Here is a 20,567-nt window from a genome sequence, read left to right on the forward strand (position 1 = left end):
ATGGAACCCTAGGTGGCGGTGGCCAGTAACCAATCTGTGCAACCGCTGCTGGTGGGAGCTTGCTCATCCCCATGAGTAGGGCCTCAAAAATGGAGCCTCCTCTGTGGTAAGCATCGCATCCCCCTTCCCCTTCACTGATGTAGTGTCAGGCTCAGAGGGGAGTTGGATGTTTCTAACTTCGTGTTTTCTTATGCTCATGATTTTCCCAGGATTGATCCTGGCAATGCATTTAGAATAGTGGTTAAGGTTGAAAATATAAGGCAAATGTGGAGTATGGTACTGTAGAAATGGATGAATAAGAACATGTGCTCTGGGTTGATAGATACAATCACTACAATCTGGATAAATTTGAGGTTGATATGGCTAGCAAGATATGCTGGGGATCTACTCAAACAATTTTAGTGTGGTCTTTGGCTGTTGATAGTGAAGCTAGGTGGAAAGTTAGAACAAATGAGTAGCTTGAGTCAATGATTAAGCACAGATGTAATGAAGGAGTAGAAAATGTGAGGGTAGAAGTAGTGGACAAATGGAATGAAGGGTACCAGAATGTCTAAAGTTGGGCAGGCTCAGTAGGTACTTCTGGTGTAACAAATGAAGGTGCAGGTGAAACTTGTACAACCTCTCCAGCACAGCATCAGCAAGCACAAGCAGAAATGGTTGATTGGAGTACTTTGACAATACTGCCTGATAATGAACAAGATAGTGAACCTTATGTTCTGGCTGATGAAGATATGGTTTACGAGGCAATGGGCTTCAAAGTAGCAGATGAGGCAGCAACACAAGCAGCAGCAGCAGCAGAAGAAGAAGGTGTTATTCCTGACATTCCTCCTGATGTAGAGGAAGAAATGCATGAAGCAGGAATTCATGTTGATGACAAGGACCCTTTAGAGCCAGTAATTGAGTGGGACAGGGACAACACAGATATGAGTGTGGGGACAATCTATCCTAACATGGTGGATTTTAGATTGGCAATTAGGCAGCATGCTATAGTGAATGAGTTTGAGCTTGGCACTGAAAAATCAGACAAATGAAGATTCAGGGGTCATTGCATGGCTAAAGGATGTCCATGGGTAACTAGAGCTGGGACAAAAGCTGATGGTTGTGTGAGGGTACATTTACTAACTTACATGTGTTGAATTGTTTTTTATTGTACCTTACAACTCTGTTTGTAGTTGAACTGAAATATGTGTGTCATCTGCAGGTCCAAATAAATACTGAAATTCATAAGTGTGCTTCAAGAAGCAGAGTTGTGGGCAAGATGGCCAGTCAAGCTTGGGTTGCTGAGAGGGCAATACATTTGCTGAAGAGGAAGCCTGGAATGGATCCTGCAGATGTCAAGGAAGCATTGGAGGACAAGTACAAGATAAAGATCAATTACCAGACAGTTTGGTATGGTAGGCAGAGAGTAGCTGCCAAATTATTTGGTAAGTGGGATGACTCATTTGAATGGTTGTATAGGTTTAAGGCAGAGGTAGAGTTGAGGTAGCTTGGTAGTGTAGTTGAGGTAGATGATGTAAAAATTGGAGAGAAGCACCACTTCAAAAGGTTTTTTTGTGCTTTCAAAGGCAGTATAGATGGATTCTTGTATGGTTGCAGACCTTACATTAGTATAGATTCCACTGCTTTGAATGGTCAGTGGAATGGTCATATGCCTGCAGCCTTAGCTTTAGATGGTCACAATTGGATGTTTCCATTGGCCTTTGGTTTTTTTGACTCAGAGAGCAAAGATAATTGGATTTGGTTAATGGATGATGAGGACACCATGAGTACATCTACACCAGCAGCACCTCAGGCGCCTCCAGTTGCTCCTCCACCTCAGGCGCCTACAGTTGCTCATCCAGTTGGGCCAATCACTCGAGCCCGTGCGAGAGAATTAAACTTCATCATGCTGTTAAGGAACGAAGGCCCATCGGAATAAGAAGATGGCCCAACAGGGCAGCCCAGGTGGGGCGCCTAGGGTTGGGCGCCATGACCCCTTCGGACTCTAGGGGCTGCGCCCCCTTTATTTAGTCCGAGTCCTTTTTGTTTACGACTTGAGTTTTGTTTTACATCTAGCTTTAGCTACTCTTGAACACGCGCAAATACGCGCTGTCCTTGTGATTCAGAACTCCACCTTCGAGTGATATTTAGATTGCTCGCCTCTCTTTCTTGTTCGTTCTTCGATTGTGGACAGGAATCGATCTTCGTGATCAGGCTGAGCTCGCACCAGCGAGGTTGGTAACCATCGGGAGTTGGTTCAGCGATTGCATTGGCGCTTCGGGTTCGCTCGTCGTAGTCGGATCGTGAGGGTCTACTTCCACCAAGTCGAATTTATCTCCACTCACCGAAAGATCGGGCACTCCGACTCTATCAAGTGGTATCAGCTTTCCAGGTTGATCGGTGAGTTTTACCGAGTGTTTTTCCCTTCCTACAGTCCACAAAAACCAAAACAAATTTTTTTCAGGTTAGATCCTTTGTCCCAGCAACCGTTTAGCCTCGCACATTCTTTCAATAAGTGTCTTTGTTGAATTTGTGTGCCTACTCGTTCAATTGTTGCTGGTTACTTGTGTTTAATCTTTTGTTTCTCGTTTTTCATCTAACCCTAGTTTTCGCCGCCGCCGCCGTTCCGCTGCTCGCCAACCCTACCAGCCGCGCCCACCGCACCTCCCCCCGCGACAACCGCGCCGCGCCATCCCACTACTCCGATCGCCCCACCCCTGTCAAAAAAAAAAAGATCGAAAGCAATCAAAAAAAAGGAAAGTGCAAAAAACAAAAAAGGAAAGAAGCAAAAAAAAAGACGAAGAAGAATCCAACAGGGAGAAGGAAGGTGATTCGGATTTGTTTCGGTGGAACCTCCCTTTGCGCGCGCCGTGACTCCTCCTGGGTCACGACTCTCTGGTGTTAATTCCCCCCTCCCCCACGCATTCCGTGCCAGCCTTTCACATCCGTATCTCTCTTTCTTTTTTTTACCGGAATACCCCTGTACTTTCGGAAAAAGTGTGTGCCGCAATTTGATATTTGAGATCCTCTGTGTTCATATTATCAGTTTTGGGGCACCCTCTGTGAAAAAAAAAATAGAAATAAAAAAAAAGAGGTGCGCCCTCTCCACCTTGCCTCTGTTCTTTCGATTTTTCCTTGTTACCAGCAACTCTTGTTACGTGTTTGGCACTATCTTTCAACTTTGCATTATTGTTTGATTGTGCTAATCCTTCATTTGAGTGCAGCCTTCCCAGAACTCTACGACGAGCATATTTTGTTTCTCCAGGCAATCGCTCCTCCAATCTTTCGTGAGTTCCACCGGTTGGTTGCAGTTCGCCCCTGTGTGCGTGGTAAGAACGGATAAGAATTTGATAACAGCACTAGTGTGAGCGCCTTGTGAGCTGTTACACCCCTATTTTGTCGTCGCTTGTGTTCTTGTCTTTGCGCTAACCATGGCAGATGATGTCGACGCGGGGGCTAACCAGCTGCAGGGCATACGGGCGCAAGTTGAAGGGCTTGTCACCGACATTCAGACGATTCATGAACGGCTGGACTCGACGATCTCCTCGACGACCGAGCGGTGTGATCAGCTCGACCTTGCACAGACGGCCGCTAAGGCCACACTCGACTCAGTTGTGGCAAGACTCGATGCATTGCACACTACAGTCGCAGAGTTGCAGCAGGGTTATGGTGGTGACTCGGACCAGGACGATGGCGACCGCCGAGGCCGTGCCCGCCGCGTGCCACGCCGTTCCGGTGGTAATGATTCCTTTTCCAAGATTAAATTTAAAATCCCACCTTTTAATGGCAAATATGATCCTGCTGCATATCTTGATTGGGAATTAGAAGTTGAACAGAAATTTTCATGCCATGATATTCTTGCTAATTCTCAAGTTAAAGCTGCTATTAGTGAATTTACTGATTTTGCTTTAATTTGGTGGCGTGAATATAAACACAAACATCCCAATACCATTCCAACCACTTGGGAGCAATTAAAAACTGCTATGCGCCACAGATTTGTGCCTTCTTATTATGCTCGCGATTTGCTTAATAAAATGCAACGTTTTCAGCAAGGTTCCAAATCTGTTGAGGAATATTTCCAGGAATTACAAATAGGCATGATTCGTTGTGGGTTATTGGAGGAAAACGATGCTGCTATGGCACGTTTTCGTGGTGGTTTGAACCGCGAAATTCAGGATATACTTGATTATAAGGACTACACAGATATGACAACATTATTTGAATATGCTTGCAAAGCTGAACGTGAAGTGCAGGGACGTCGCTCGAAGACATATTCTAACTCTTTTGCAGGAAGAAGCTCGACATCCAACTCCGCACCCGCTCTCCCTGCGCCACCCACGCCCACCACTACACGGCGCGAGCGAACGGCCAAACCTGCAAGCGCTGCCCCTTCCACAGGCGTCGCCCCTCCCACAGGCCGTACACGGGATATTCAGTGTCATCGTTGCAAAGGATTTGGCCATGTGATTCGGGACTGTCCGAACAAGCGCACTTTGCTTCTTCGTGATGATGGTGAGTACTCTTCCGCTAGTGATTCTGAAGATACTCGACATGCGATGCTTGCCACTGACCATGCAACTATGGAGGTACATGTCAACCCGGGTGACGCCGATAGGTATGAAAGTCTTGTTGTGCAGCGTGTTCTTAGTACACAGGTCGCACCGTCCGAGAAGAATCAGTGACACACTCTTTTCCATACCAAGGGCGTTGTGCAGGAGCGGTCGATTCGCATCATCATCGACAGCGGCAGCTGCAACAATTTGGCGAGTACCACGCTGGTTGAAAAGTTGTCTTTACCCACTCGTAAGCATCCACATCCATATCACATTCAATGGCTTAATGATGGTGGGAAAATTAGAATTACTCGATCAGTCCGTGTTCCTTTCTCCATGGGTGCTTATTCTGATTTTGTCGATTGTGATGTTATTCCCATGGAAGCATGCTCTCTGTTACTTGGGCAACCTTGGCAATATGATACTGATAGCTTGCATCATGGTCGTTCAAATCACTATTCTTTCATGTTTAAGGGTCAGAAAATAATTATACATCCAATGACACCTGAACAAATTCTTAAAGATGATCTTGCTAGAGCTGCGAAAACTGCTAAACAACTTGAACCATCGACATCTCTTAATTCTGAAATCAAGTTGAATGCTCCTGTTTTGCTTGCCACACGTGCTGATTTTGATGAGTTACGCGATGCTCCTTTGCCATGCTATGCCCTTATATGCTCTAGTGTGCTCGTTTCACTTGATGATGCACCATCTTTGGATATTCCCCCTGCGGTTGCTAACATTTTGCAGGAGTACGCTGATATCTTTCCAAAAGATTTGCCACCGGGACTTCCACCACTTCGTGGCATTGAGCACCAGATCGACCTCATTCCCGGCGCACAGCTTCCGAACCGCGCACCGTACCGTACAAATCCAGATGAGACGAAGGAAATCCAGCGCCATGGGTTGACATGTACCTCCATACATGCACCACTTTGCTTGTTCGTACCTATCGGCGTCGCCCGGGTTGACATGTACCTCCATAGCTGCATGGTTAGTGGCAAGCATCGCATGTTGAGTATCTTCAGAATCACTAGCGGAAGAATACTCACCATCGTCACGAAGAAGCAAAGTGCGCTTGTTCGGACAGTCCCGAATCACGTGGCCAAATCCTTTGCAACGATGACACTGAATATCCCGTGTAGGGCCTGTGGGAGGGGCGGCGCCTGTGGAAGGACGAGCGCTTGCAGGTTTGGCCATTCGCTCGCGCGGTGTAGTGGTGGGCATGGGTGGCGCAGGGAGAGCGGGTGCGGAGTTGGAAGTCGAGCTTCTTCCTGCAAAAGAGTTAGAATATGTCTTCGAGCGGCGTCCCTGCACTTCACGTTCAGCTTTGCAAGCATATTCAAATAATGTTGTCATATCTGTGTAGTCCTTATAATCAAGTATATCCTGAATTTCGCGGTTCAAACCACCTCGAAAACGTGCCATAGCAGCGTCATTTTCCTCCAATAACCCACAACGAATCATGCCTATTTGTAATGCCTAAACCCTGGTAACAAGGGAAATCGAAAGAACAGAGGCAAAGGTGGAGAGGGCGCACCTCTTTTTTTTTCTGTTTTTTTTTACAGAGGGTGCCCCAAAACTGATAATATGAACACAGAGGATCTCAAATAGCAAATTGTGGCACACACACACACACACTCTCTCTCTCTCTAGAGTAAGGCGGACCTCAGAAAAAAAAGGACCAAGAAAGAGAGATACGGATATGAAAGGCTGGCACAGAAAGCGTGGGGTGGGGGGGAATTTGCCCCAGAGAGTCGTGACCCAGGGGGAGTCACGGCGCGCGCAAAGGGAGTTTCCACCGAAACAAATCCGAATCACCTTCCTTCTCCCTGTTGGATTCTTCTTCTTTTTTTTTTTTGCTTCTTTCCCTTTTTTTTTACACTTTCCTTTTTTTTGATAGCTTTCTATCGTTTTTTTTTGTGGACAGGGGAGGGGGCGATCGGAGGGTGGGATGGCGCGGCGCGGTTGTCGCGGTGGGCGCAGCGTGGTTGGCGAGCAGCGGAACGGCGGCGGCGGCGAAAACTAGGGTTAGAGGAAAAACGAGAAACAAGAGATGAAAACACAAGTAACCAGCAACAATTGAACGAGGAGGCACACAAATTCAACAAAGACACTTATTGAAAGAATGTGCGAGGCTAAACGGTTGTTGGGACAAGGATCTAACCTGAAAAATTTGTTTTGGTTTTGTGGACTGTAGGAAGGGAAAAAACACTCGGTAAAACTCACCGATCAACCTGGAAAGCTGATACCACTTGATAGAGTCGGAGTGCCCGATCTTTCGGTGAGTGGAGATAAATTCGACTTGGTGGAAGTAGACCCTCATGATCCGACTACGACGAGCGAACCCGAAGCGCCAATGCAATCGCTGAACCAACTCCCGATGGTTACCAACCTCGCCGGTGCGAGATCAGCCTGATCACGAAGATCGATTCCTGTCCGCAATCGAAGAACGAACAAGAAAGAGAGGCGAGCAATCTAAATATCACTCGAAGGTGGAGTTCTGAATCACAAGGACAGCGCGTATTTGCGCGTGTTCAAGAGTAGCTAAAGCTAGATGTAAAACAAAACTCAAGTCGTAAACAAAAAGGACTCGGACTAAATAAAGGGGGCGCAGCCCCTGGAGTCCGAAGGGGTCACGGCGCCCAACCCTAGGCGCCCCACCTGGGCTGCCCTGTTGGGCCATCTTCTTATTCCGATGGGCCTTCGTTCCTTAACAGCATGATGAAGTTTAATTCTCTCGCACGGGCTCGAGTAATTGGCCCAACTGGATGAGCAACTGTAGGCGCCTGAGGTAGAGGAGCAACTGGAGGCGCCTGAGGTGCTGCTGGTGTAGATGTACTCGTGGTGTCCTCATCAGCTGGTGCGGCTCAAACCACCTACCGGCTAGTCCAAGCAGCCCCACACATGAGGCCCACCACCCTAATCACACCCACAAAAAACTTGGGATCCAAAACCCCATCTAGCTCACACCCCCACTCCTGACCGGGCCGCCACTGCTACGCCGGTGAGTTACGCTAGCCACTCTAGACCCTAACCAACCCCGAGAGCACGCCTCTCCACTCTGTCGTGTTGCCTGGACCTCCTAGAGCTAATCCCCACCCCGAGTGCCGCACTGCAGTGGTCGGTAGTGAAAGCTTCAGCGAGCTCCCTTGCTCCACCACGGCGCCCAATGCCCAATCTTGGGCGATGCCTTGATATGGCACCCACATGCCGGCCACGACAGGGCTGACGCCACGCGCCAGCCACACACGCATGCCACACCACCACCTCGTCGCCCTCCTACCCCTCCCTAAACAAGGTCTAGTGGACCACACACACGTCCAGGCCTTAGTCCACGAGCCCAGCCTACTGCATAGGGGCCCGTGGATGCGCCCCATTGACCACGCCAGCCTGACACCACTCGTCAGCCTCACGGCCAAGCCAAAAATGCTAGGTACATCCCGCGTAGTGCACACAAATGTTATTCTGCCCATTTCTTTCATCCAAAAATTCCACAAAAATTCTCAAAAATACTAGATAAGTCCATAAATCTATCAGAGCCATCTAATATCCTTTTACACCTCATCATGGTATTAAACCAAATAAAGCTAATTTCAGCCAATAGGAAACTCCCATAAATGTACCTCAAATTCCTTCTCGTACATTTCTTAAGCTCCAAAATACCCAATAAATTCCCAAAAATACTAGGATCTATTCTAAGCACATTCATAAGCTCACATCTGAAGACCCATGTCATATGACCTTAGAACCAAAAGGCTACTTAAATAAATCGATATAAATCATATTTCCTTTATACTAGAAATCAAATATACCTCCAAAATATTGTCAAAACCCCAAGAGACTCTTAGAAAGTACCAAACCCCATAGCATGAAAACCACTATCAAGTCGTCTCCTAACCCATACACTCACATCAAGAAATCCACATAAAATATAGGCAAATCACATGGAACATAGAAAAATCATGAGAAACTTTGAAAAAGCCATCTTAATATTATCCTATAAACCAACCCCCTTCATAACCCCTCTTGAACCTTTTTATTGAGCTTTGGATTACTTTTGATTGGTGAATAAATCGATGTTTATTTCTTTATCAAGTAGCAACTTAAGGTCTCTCCGAGAAGATCGTGTTGCACCTCGGAGATAGGTTTCCATTGTAAGGATTCGGAATGATCGCTCGATAATGAAGGCAAGTCTTAACACCAACCCCATGATAATGCTCTCATCCTATATTTTAAATACTAAAATTACCCACGATAATGATATGATGTTGCATAGTCTCATAAACCCTTAAATATAAGGTTAGGCATACTGATAGAGTCGGAGTGCCCGATCTTTCGGTGAGTGGAGATAAATTTGACTTGGTGGAAGTAGACCCTCACGATTCGACTACGACGAGCGAACCCGAAGCGCCAATTCAATCGCTGAACCAACTTCCTGTGGTTACCAACCTTGCTGGCGCAAGATCAGCCTGATCACGAAGATCAATTCCTGTCCGCAATCGAAGAACGAACAAGAAAGAGAGGCGAGCAATCTAAATATCACTCGAAGGTGGAGTTCTGAATCACACAAGGACAGCGCGTATTTGCGCGTGTTCAACAGTAGCTAAAGCTAGATGTAAAACAGAACTCAAGTCGTAAACAAAAAGGACTCCGACTAAATAAAGGGGGCGCAGCCTCTGGAGTCCGGAGGGGTCACGCGCGCCCAACCCTAGGCACCCCACATGGACTGCCTTGTTGGGCCATCTTCTTATTCCGATGGGCCATCAATTTAGAACGATGTAAAGTAGGAAAACGATCCTTCCTCAAATGCAACCAAACCAGATCACCCGGTGCAAAAGTAACATGTTTTCTCCCTTTACTACCCGCAACCTGATATTTAGCATTAGCAGCAGCAATGTTTTGTTGAGTTTGCTCATGCAAGCTAATCATTTGATCAACATGTGCAGCGGCATCTATGTGTGGGGTGTCCTCGGCATCAAGTGCAAACAAATCAATAGGCGCCCGAGGAATATAACCATAAACAACTTGAAAAGGACACATCTTTGTAGAAGAATGCGTTGCATGATTATAAGCAAACTCAACATGAGGCAAGCAATCTTCCCAACGTTTCAAGTGTTTATCTAAAATAGCCCTAAGCATAGTGGACAAGGTTCGATTAACCACCTCAGTTTGTCCATCAGTCTGAGGGTGACAAGTGGTGCTAAACAGCAATTTAGTTCCCATTTTATTCCACAGTGATCTCCAAAAATGACTAAGAAACTTAGCATCACGATCAGAGACTATTGTATTTGGAATACCATGCAAACGAATAATCTCGCGAAAGAACAATTCAGCAACATTGCTAGCATCATCAGTCTTATGACAAGGTATAAAATGAGCCATTTTGGAGAAACGATCAACAACAACAAAAATGCTGTCCCTCCCCTTCTTAGTTCTAGGCAATCCCAAAACAAAGTCCATAGAAATATCAAGCCAAGGGGAAGTAGGAACAGGCAAAGGCATGTACAAACCATGGTTGTTCAATCGTGACTTAGCTTTCTGGCAAGTAGTGCAGCGTGCAACAAGGCGCTCAACATCAGCGCGCATCTGGGGCCAAAAGAAGTGGGCAGCCAGCACTTCACGCGTCTTGTAGACGCCAAAGTGCCCCATGAGACCGCCTCCATGCGCTTCCTGTAACAACAAACGACGAACCGAGCTAGCTGGAACACACAGCTTGTTAGCGCGAAACAGGAACCCGTTCTGTATGTGAAATTTGCCCCATGGTTTGCCATGAATACAGTGGGCAAAAGGTAGTGCTGCCAAGTATGCAAAGTGCGCACTAAAGCATAAAGCTCCTTATCATAAGTAGAATAATTCAAGCTAGCACCACTTAATTTCTCGCTAAAGTAAGCAACCGGTTTTCCTTCTTGTAAGAAAACAGCACCTAGCCCAATACCGCTAGCATCGCATTCAAGCTCAAACACTTTAGTAAAATCAGGCAACTGCAAGAGAGGAGCATTGGTTAACTTATCTTTCAAGGTGCTGAACGCAACCTCTTGCGAATCACTCCAAGCAAAGGGAACATCCTTCTTTGTAAGCTCATGTAGAGGCGCTGCAATGGAGCTAAAATCACAAACAAACCGGTGGTAGAAACCTGCAAGGCCAAGAAAGCTTCGAATTTGTGTGACCGTCGTCGGTGTAGGCCACTCCCGAATGGCATCAATCTTGCTGCTATCCACCTCAATGCCCTGTGGAGTAACAACATAGCCAAGAAACGAGACACGTTGTGTGCAAAACATGCATTTTTCGAGGTTAGCAAATAAATGGGCCGCACGCAACGCATCAAAAACAGCACGCAAATGTTCTAAATGCTCTTCCATAGACTTGTTGTAAATGAGGATATCATCAAAATAGACAACTACAAACAATCCTATGAAGGGCCTCAGAACTTCATTCATCAAACGCATAAATGTGCTGGGAGCATTTGTCAAACCAAACGGCATAACCAACCATTCATATAACCCAAATTTTGTTTTAAAAGCTGTTATCCATTCATCACCTAATTTCATGCGAATCTGATGGTAGCCACTACGCAAATCAATCTTAGTGAAAATAATGGCACCACTAAGCTCATCTAGCATATCATCAAGGCGTGGTATAGGGTATCTGTAGCGAATGGTAATGTTATTAATAGCACGACAGTCTACACACATACGCCATGAGCCATGTTTCTTTGGAACAAGTAACACGGGAATGGAGCAAGGGCTAAGAGACTCACGAATATAACCCTTGTCAAGCAACGCCTGTACCTGGCGCTGGATTTCCTTCGTCTCATCCGGATTTGTACGGTACGGTGCGCGGTTCGGAAGCTGTGCGCCGGGAATGAGGTCGATCTGGTGCTCAATGCCACGAAGTGGTGGGAGTCCCGGTGGCAAATCTTTTGGAAAGACATCAGCGTACTCCTGCAAAATGTTAGCAACCGCAGGGGGAATATCCAAAGATGGTGAATCATCAAGTGAAACGAGCACACTAGAGCATATAAGGGCATAGCATGGCAAAGGAGCATCGCGTAACTCATCAAAATCAGCACGTGTGGCAAGCAAAACAGGAGCATTCAACTTGATTTCAGAATTAACAGATGGCGATGCGTCAAGTTGTTTAGCAGTTTTAGCAGCTCTAGCAAGATCATCTTTAAGAATTTGTTTAGGTGTCATTGGATGTATAATTATTTTTTGACCCTTAAACATGAAAGAATAGTGATTTGAACGACCATGATGCAAGCTATCAGTATCATATTGCCAAGGTCGCCCAAGTAACAGAGAGTATGCTTCCATGGGAATAACATCACAATCGACAAAATCAGAATAAGCACCCATGGAGAAAGGAACACGGACTGATCGAGTAATTCTAATTTTCCCACCATCATTAAGCCATTGAATGTGATATGGATGTGGATGCTTACGAGTGGGTAAAGACAACTTTTCAACCAGCGTGGTACTCGCCAAATTGTTGCAGCTGCCGCTGTCGATGATGATGCGAATCGACCGCTCCTGCACAACGCCCTTGGTATGGAAAAGAGTGTGTCGCTGATTCTTCTCGGACAGGGCGACCTGTGTACTAAGAACACGCTGCACAACAAGACTTTTATACCTATCGGCGTCGCCCGGGTTGACATGTACCTCCATAGCTGCATGGTCAGTGGCAAGCATCGCATGTCGAGTATCTTCAGAATCACTAGCGGAAGAGTACTCACCATCGTCACGAAGAAGCAAAGTGCACTTGTTCGGACACTCCCGAATCACGTGGCCAAATCCTTTGCAATGATGACACTGAATATCCCGTGTACGACCTGTGGGAGGGGCGGCACCTGTGGAAGGGGCAGCACTTGCAGGTTTGGCCGTTCGCTCGCGCGGTGTAGTGGTGGGCGTGGGTGGCGCAGGGAGAGCGGGCGTAGAGTTGGATGTCGAGCTTCTTCCTGCAAAAGAGTTAGAATATGTCTTCGAGCGGCGTCCCTGCACTTCACGTTCAGCTTTGCAAGCATATTCAAATAATGTTGTCATATCTGTGTAGTCCTTATAATCAAGTATATCCTGAATTTCGCGGTTCAAACCACCACGAAAACGTGCCATAGCAGCGTCATTTTCCTCCAATAACCCACAACGAATCATGCCTATTTGTAATTCCTGGAAATATTCCTCAACAGATTTGGAACCTTGCTGAAAACGTTGCATTTTATTAAGCAAATCTCGGGCATAATAAGAAGGCACAAATCTGTGGCGCATAGCAGTTTTTAATTGCTCCCAAGTGGTTGGAATGGTATTGGGATGTTTGTGTTTATATTCACGCCACCAAATTAAAGCAAAATCAGTAAATTCACTAATAGCAGCTTTAACTTGAGAATTAGCAAGAATATCATGGCATGAAAATTTCTGTTCAACTTCTAATTCCCAATCAAGATATGTAGCAGGATCATATTTGCCATTAAAAGGTGGAATTTTAAATTTAATCTTGGAAAAGGAATCATTACCACCGGGACGGCGTGGCACGCGGCGGGCACGGCCTCGGCGGTCGCCATCGTCCTGGTCCGAGTCACCACCATAACCCTGCTGCAACTTTGCGACTGTTGTGTGCAATGCATCGAGTCTTGCCACAACTGAGTCGAGTGTGGCCTTAGCGGCCGTCTGTGCAAGGTCGAGCTGATCACACCGCTCGGTCATCGAGGAGATCGTCGAGTCCAGCCGTTCATGAAGCGTCTGAATGTCGGTGACAAGCCCTTCAACTTGTGCCCGTATGCCCTGCAGCTGGTTAGCCCCCGCGTCGACATCATTTGCCATGGTTAGCGCAAATACAAGAATAAAAGTGACGACAAGACAGGGGTGTAACGGCTCACAAGGCGCTCACACTAGTGCTGTTATCAAATTCTTATCCGTTCTTACCACGCACACAGGGGCGAACGGCAACCAACCGGTGGAACTCGCGAAAGATTGGAGGAGCGATTGCCTGGAGGAACAAAATATGCTCATCGTAGAACTATGTGGAGTTCTGGGAAGGCTGCACTCAAATGAAGGATTAGCACAATCAAACAATAATGCAAAGTTGAAATATAGTGCCAAACACGTAACAAGAGTTGCTGGTAACAAGGGAAATCGAAAGAACAGAGGCAAAGGTGGAGAGGGCGCACCTCTTTTGTTTTTTTTTCTGTTTTTTTTTCACAGAGGGTGCCCCAAAACTGATAATATGAACACAGAGGATCACAATGAGCAAATTGTGGCACACACTTTTTCCGAAAGTACAGGGGTATTCCGGTAAAAAAAAGAGAGATATGGACCTCAGAAAAATGTACCAAGAAAGAGAGATATGGATATGAAAAGTTGGCACGGGATGCGTGGGGGGGGTGCGGTATGCGTTGGTGCGGAGTTGCCCCGGAGTGTTGTGACCCAGGGGGTGCACGGCGTGCGCAAAGGGAGTTTCCACCGAAACAAAACCGGATCACCTTCCTTCTCCCTATTGGATTCTCTTTTTTTTTTGCTTCTTTCCTTTTTTTTTTGCACTTTCCTTTTTTTGTTTGATTGCTTTCTATCTTTCTTTTTTTGATAGGGGAGGGGCGATCGGAGGGGTGGGATGGCGCGGTGCGGTTGTCGCGAGGGAGGGGCGGTGGGCGCGGCGTGGTAGGGTTGGCGAGCAGCGGAACGGCGGCGGCGGCGAAAACTAGGGTTAGAGGAAAAACGAGAAACAAGAGATTAAACACAAGTAACCAGCAACAATTGAACGAGGAGGCACACAAATTCAAAAAAGACACTTATTGAATGAATGTGCGAGGCTAAACGGTTGCTGGGACAAAGGATCTAACCTGAAAAAAAATTTGTTTTGGTTTTTTGTGGACTGTAGGAAGGGAAAAACACTCGGTAAAACTCATCGATCAACCTGGAAAGCTGATACCACTTGATAGAGTCGGAGTGCCCGATCTTTCGGTGAGTGGAGATAAATTCAACTTGGTGGAAGTAGACCCTCACGATCCGACTACGACGAGCGAACCCGAAGCGCCAATGCAATCGCTGAACCAACTTTCTATGGTTACCAACCTTGCTGGCGCAAGATCAGCTTGATCACGAAGATCAATTCCTGTCCGCAATCGAAGAACGAACAAGAAAGAGAGGCGAGCAATCTAAATATCACTCGAAGGTGGAGTTCTGAATCACACAAGGACAGCGCGTATTTGCGCGTGTTCAAGAGTAGCTAAAGCTAGATGTAAAACAGAACTCAAGTCGTAAACAAAAAGGACTCCGACTAAATAAAGGGGGCGCAGCCCCTAGAGTCCGGAGGGGTCACGCGCGCCCAACCCTAGGCGCCCCACCTGGGCTGCCCTGTTGGGCCATCTTCTTATTTATATGGGCCTTTGTTCCTTAACACCATGATGAAGTTTAATTCTCTCGCACGGGCCCGAGTGATTGGCCCAACTCGATGATCAACTGTAGGCGCCTGAGGTGGAGGAGCAACTGGAGGCGCGTGAGGTGCTGCTGGTGTAGATGTACTCGTGGTGTCCTCATCACATACCCCACAAAGTAAAGCCTCCTTTTCCACCTCCTTACTATGAATTCTAAGTAAAGCCTTAGGCTTATTAGAGCTCATATTTTCTATTTCCAATGTTATCTTTTAGAGAATATGCAAATGCTGTTTGTTTAGGTAAAGGAAACAATTGTAAAATTGGGCTAGCAACCAACTAAAGAGGAATGCGAGGTAAGTTGGGTAGCCTCATAGGGAGCTCCTATCCAACGTTATCTCAATCATATAAGGACCGGTTCTATAGCAAGTCTTTTCTAGTGTATATGTGCAACCATACGAGCAAAAAAGGTACATCCTTCAGTAGTGTCTATTCATGTAAGGACTTGATTCACACCCCACTACTGAGTCTAGTAAACCATCCCAAAGGGCCATGGTAGGCAACGGATAGCCGAAGGAGGACCTTCATGTCATCCTAGGTCCGGCCAGGATACCTTTGCTTCAGAACAAAACAATTAGCATTAGGCTCGGTAAACTAGAATGTGTATTATCCATATGGGAGATCTTCCAATCGAGAAGATCCATCGATCTGAGACAAAGACAAAGGGCCCATTTTCTTTACTTATTCAGTTAAACCAAGGATTCGTTATGGAAGTAGAAAGCAACAACCATTTCATCAGACATGCATACTTTTGTTTATCCGGTGGATTTACACAGTTTCATTAATGCAAATTGTTTGATGTAGTTAGTACTCAGGTTGTTCGATGCTCAAGAATTCTTATTTAGGCAGTTCATATCATCCCATACATAGTGTTTTGATCTAAGATTGCAATTCTTCCATGTTTCCACAGTAGCATATTGTTCTATGGAGCTGGGGTCCAAAATAGGAATCAACAAGTGTTTCCACAACTCTACGGCCCGGCCAATCCTGTTCCACTGAATCCCCTCCCTTTTTCATGGCCACATATCTTTACGGCTAATGAGTGGGAAATCTTTCTCCTGTTACACAAATCAAATGTTTCATCCAGGAAAAGCCACCTCTTTCTCCACAAACAATGTCTTTGTCATTTGATCCAGGAGCCTTCCGTTAGATAGGAACAACTTTGCTAAATATTGAGAACTCTTAGATAGAGTATTAGAATGAAAAGGCCAGAAATAATTCAAATAAATTGCAGTCTCTTACAACTCATCCTCTTTAATCTGCTTGGAGCCGCTCCAATACCCATAGGAAAATCCCTAGTCATATTCAGCGTACCTATCCCTGCAATCAAATAGATTGTCCCAAGGGCCCCATATTCTAGGAGCCCAAGTTATGCTATTGAAAATTCGCTCCTCTAGCAGTTCTGGTTTGACCATTCCGTTCCCTTTTTCAAACTCCACTTCTTTCCATATAGCAATCCCTAATCAAAGAGAGAACAATTTCCATTTCAAAACATTTCTAACAGATTCCTTGGTTCGGACTGACGAAGTAATGGCACTCGATTATTATCAACCCGAGTGCAATCTTTTTCTGTCGGTAAGGATTGCACCAGAGCACCTTCTACTTCTAATAGGCCATGAACTATAGATAGTGAAGAATCATTCTGAGTGAGTCCATAAGGTTTCCGGGGGAAGACCAAAGATCTTGCGTGACCGGTCCGCAAGAAAAACTCAAAAGAGAAAGAAGTCTCGTTAATCTCTTCATGCTCGTTCCAAGTTTGAAGTACCGTTTGGCCAAAGAAAAAGCTGCTTCCTGACACGATTGCCTCTTTATATAAATAGATATAGGATTTATGGGGTTATTACTTAGAAGTCTGTTTTGTACAAGACCCCCTCCTATCTGATAGAAAAGGGTCCCAGGATCCCGAGCCGGTCTTATCCTGGCTCGCAAACCCCAAGTTTGTCTATGAAGAGCTAATCTAATTGTATTAGTTTCTATAATGGATTTCTTATGTGGAATACTAATGGATAGGACCTCATTGCTAAGTGCACTATATTTACATATTTGCCATCCTTACGGGTGGCACCTCTCCATTTGCCACTTTTACGAGAGGTTCAACATTTTTGCCACTGGTATTCGAGCGACGCAACGGATTTGCCATTTTTGATGACATGGCGTGTCTAAGCCGTGCGAAATGACCGGCTTGCCCTCCTCCCCCCCGCTTTGCTCCATTAACTCCCCCGCGACAGAGCCCAACGCCATCCCTGTTCCCCATTCTCCCCTCTTCTTCCTCCCTGCGCTGCTCATCGTCCCTTGCTGGTCCCTTCCTTGGTGGTCGGGCTTCTTCTTGTGCCGGCCATGTCGCAGGTTGGAGCGTCATCAAGTGGCAAGAGGCTGGTTGCAGATCCCCTTGTGGGGGAGGAGATGGGCTTACCTTTGATCCAATGCCCTTTGTGCAATAGGGCATGGGTGATTGAGCAGCGGACGCAGCAAGATTCGACCAACTACAATTGGATCTACATAAAATGTCCAAGGAATGAACGATGGGTGAGTTTGCTTTAGGGTTTTTGCTTTCGGCCTTTGCATTTGGTTGGATTCATTTTCTTAACTTGTTTAGCACTTGTTCAGATTGTAGATAAGTGTGAGTACTATAGGTGGCAAAGGCTTTATTTGAAAGATTTGGTTGATGCCAAGGTGATTCAAGTGCTTCATTGGTCAGGTGATGAACAAGTAGATGAACAAGAAGAGGAATCCATGGTACTTGAGCGTGTTAGAGGGCAGTAGCAAGTGTGAAGTTCAATAATGAAGTCATGGAGGCAAAACTGGACAAATTGATGAATGCATTGGTGCTTTTGTCTGTGTTGCTTGTAGGATTTATGGGTGTTGTAGTTGGCTACATGTTGAAGTAATAGGAACATTTTTGTTCCTCTTTGTTATCCCTATTTGAGCCAACAATGTAATGTGGTTTGGTGTAATGAATGAACAATCACCTTTCTTGGCTGTAGGAATGAACAATGTAATGTGATTTGGTGCTTGTCAGTCAACAACTTCATGGCAAACACACATATTTCATGGCCAACACACATAGTTCATGGCAAAGACACACATATTTAGGGCCAACAAACAGGTTCATGGCCAACACATATAGTTCATGACCAACATACAAAAGCATAATTCATGGCGTACAGACAGGTTCATGGCCTACAGACAGGTTCATGGCCAATAGACAGGTTCATGGCCAACATACAAAAGTGATACACATACAGATTAAATGTTTTTTAGTTTCTTCTTTATTTTGGTCGCCAGCACCTTCCTGGGGGTCATCTTCTTTGCAACCCGAGGGACTGATTGTGCTGCCACCACTTCCAATGGTACAGGTTCCAACTCAAGTGTTTCTTCCCTAGTTGCTGCTGGTGGTGCTTCCAAAGCAAGTCTCTTGTGCAATGTAACATGTTTAGTACACATTTTTTTCAATGAAAATGTACTTGACCTTAAAATAATCAACCTCTTAGTCCTTGATGCTTCAAAATGTAGTTGTGCTTCTGCAACTCTGGCTGCAGCTTCAGCTTTTGCTTGGGCTTGGGCTGCTTTCCTAGCTGTTGCTGCTTCTATTCGTTGGGCTTTTTCCCTAGCTGCTGCAGCTCTTGTCCTGGGTGTTGGAACTTGGACTGGTTCAGGGGGAGTGTCCTGGGATTCATTCTTAGCCTTCTTCCTTTGTGGCTTGATTGCTCCTTTCTTGGTCCTCTTCCTGTAAAGCAAGGTCTTTAGTTAAGTCATGGCAGTACTTTTCTTGGTGAACTGATTAGTTAAGGACATACCTTTTCTTGGTTCCAGTGAGCCCACAATTCTTACTTCCCTTCCTATGACCCTTTTCACCACAGGCAGCACATGTGGCCTGCCTAGTAGCCTTACCTATCCTCTCCAAGCATGAGGGTATTCTATTCTTCCTCTGCCTACCAACCCCTCTCTTCTTCCCTACAGGTGGATAGAGTTTGAAATCCTTTGGAAATTGTGGCCACTAATTCTTGTCAGTGATTTTAGGCCACCCAACATCATATGCTTGTCTAAACCTTTGTACAGAATATGCCATGTCTACATACTTATCATAATCTAGCTGCCTCACAGTGGTTATTACAGCCAATGCATGAGGGCAAGGCTTACCAGTAACCTTCCATTCCCTACAATATAGCTCTGCTCATTTAGATAGACCACATGTCCTCTTACTTCCTCATCCTTGAATATCTCAGTGACCTCAGCCTGATCTGGAAGGCCTTTGGTGACTTTTAAATGTCATATCCCCTTTGAAGCATTATTAAGTTGGTGAATGATAGAGGAAGAATTACACCAGGTAGAGCTGAACCAATCCTCCTCCTCCTCTCAAACATGACCACACCTTTCTCTCTTATAGCAGCTACCATACAGTGTACTGGTAGGTCCTTGAATTCCTTAATCCATGCATTCCAAGACTCAGCCAAGTTGTTCAGGATGTAGTCACATTTGATGTCAGGATGAACTTAGACCTAGCCCACAAAAGGTTATGGTGCTCTTCCAACCCTTTCCCTACTTTAGGGCTAGCTTGCAAGACTTTACCCATAAAGTAATTGTGCTTGTCAGCTGTGTAAGTTCTAGCAGCAGGCCACATATTTTCAACATAAATATTTCTTGTGAACTTCTTCTTCATGTTTTCCATCAAGTGCCTGAAACACTTCCTCTGTTCAGCCCATGGAAAAACATGCTTCACTACTGATTCTAGGCCCTTGCAAGCATCAGTACATATTGCCAGTCTTGGAACTACCCCAATGGCCTTGTTTAACTGCTCCATTGATAGAGTCGGAGTGCCCGATCTTTCGGTGAGTGGAGATAAATTCGACTTGGTGGAAGTAGACCCTCACGATCCGACTACGACGAGCGAACCCGAAGCGCCAATGCAATCGCTGAACCAACTCCCGATGGTTACCAAACTCGCTGGTGCGAGATCAGCCTGATCACAAAGATCGATTCCTGTCCGCAATCGAAGAACGAACAAGAAAGAGAGGCGAGCAATCTAAATATCACTCGAAGGTGGAGTTCTGAATTACAAGGACAGCGCGTATTTGCGCGTGTTCAAGAGTAGCTAAAGCCAGATGTAAAACAAAACTCAAGTCGTAAACAAAAAGGACTCAGACTAAATAAAGGGGGCGCAGCCCCTGGAGTCCGAAGGGGTCACGGCGCCCAACCCTAGGCGCCCCACCTGGGCTGCCCTGTTGGGCCATCTTCTTATTCCGATGGGCCTTCGTTCCTTAACAGCATGATGAAGTTTAATTCTCTCGCACGGGCTCGAGTGATTGGCCCAACTGGATGAGCAACTGTAGGCGCCTGAGGTGGAGGAGTAACTGGAGGCGCCTGAGGTGCTGCTGGTGTAGATGTACTCGTGGTGTCCTCATCATCCTCCCCTTCTTGAACTGAAGTCGTCCTCGACGGCAACTCCTCATCTTCGCCCACATATGGTTTCAAATCTGCAACATTAAAACTCGTGGAAACACCAAACTCCGCAGGCAGGTCAAGGATATAAGCATTATCATTAATCTTGGTTAGCACTTTAAAAGGACCAGCAGGACGTGGCATCAATTTAGAACGATGTAAAGTAGGAAAAC

At 45.9% G+C, this 20,567-nt stretch overlaps 2 pseudogenes; one reads left to right on the forward strand and one right to left on the reverse strand.

Moving 5' to 3' along the window:
• The first annotated feature begins 653 nt into the window (after window positions 1-653).
• On the forward strand, window positions 654-17,843 carry LOC140220241 (uncharacterized; annotated as a pseudogene).
• Window positions 17,844-18,531: 688 nt separating this feature from the next.
• On the reverse strand, window positions 18,532-19,756 carry LOC140223557 (uncharacterized; annotated as a pseudogene).
• Window positions 19,757-20,567: the final 811 nt, after the last annotated feature.

Source organism: Setaria viridis, chromosome 8, assembly GCF_005286985.2.
Source record: "Setaria viridis chromosome 8, Setaria_viridis_v4.0, whole genome shotgun sequence".
Taxonomy (NCBI): domain Eukaryota; kingdom Viridiplantae; phylum Streptophyta; class Magnoliopsida; order Poales; family Poaceae; genus Setaria; species Setaria viridis.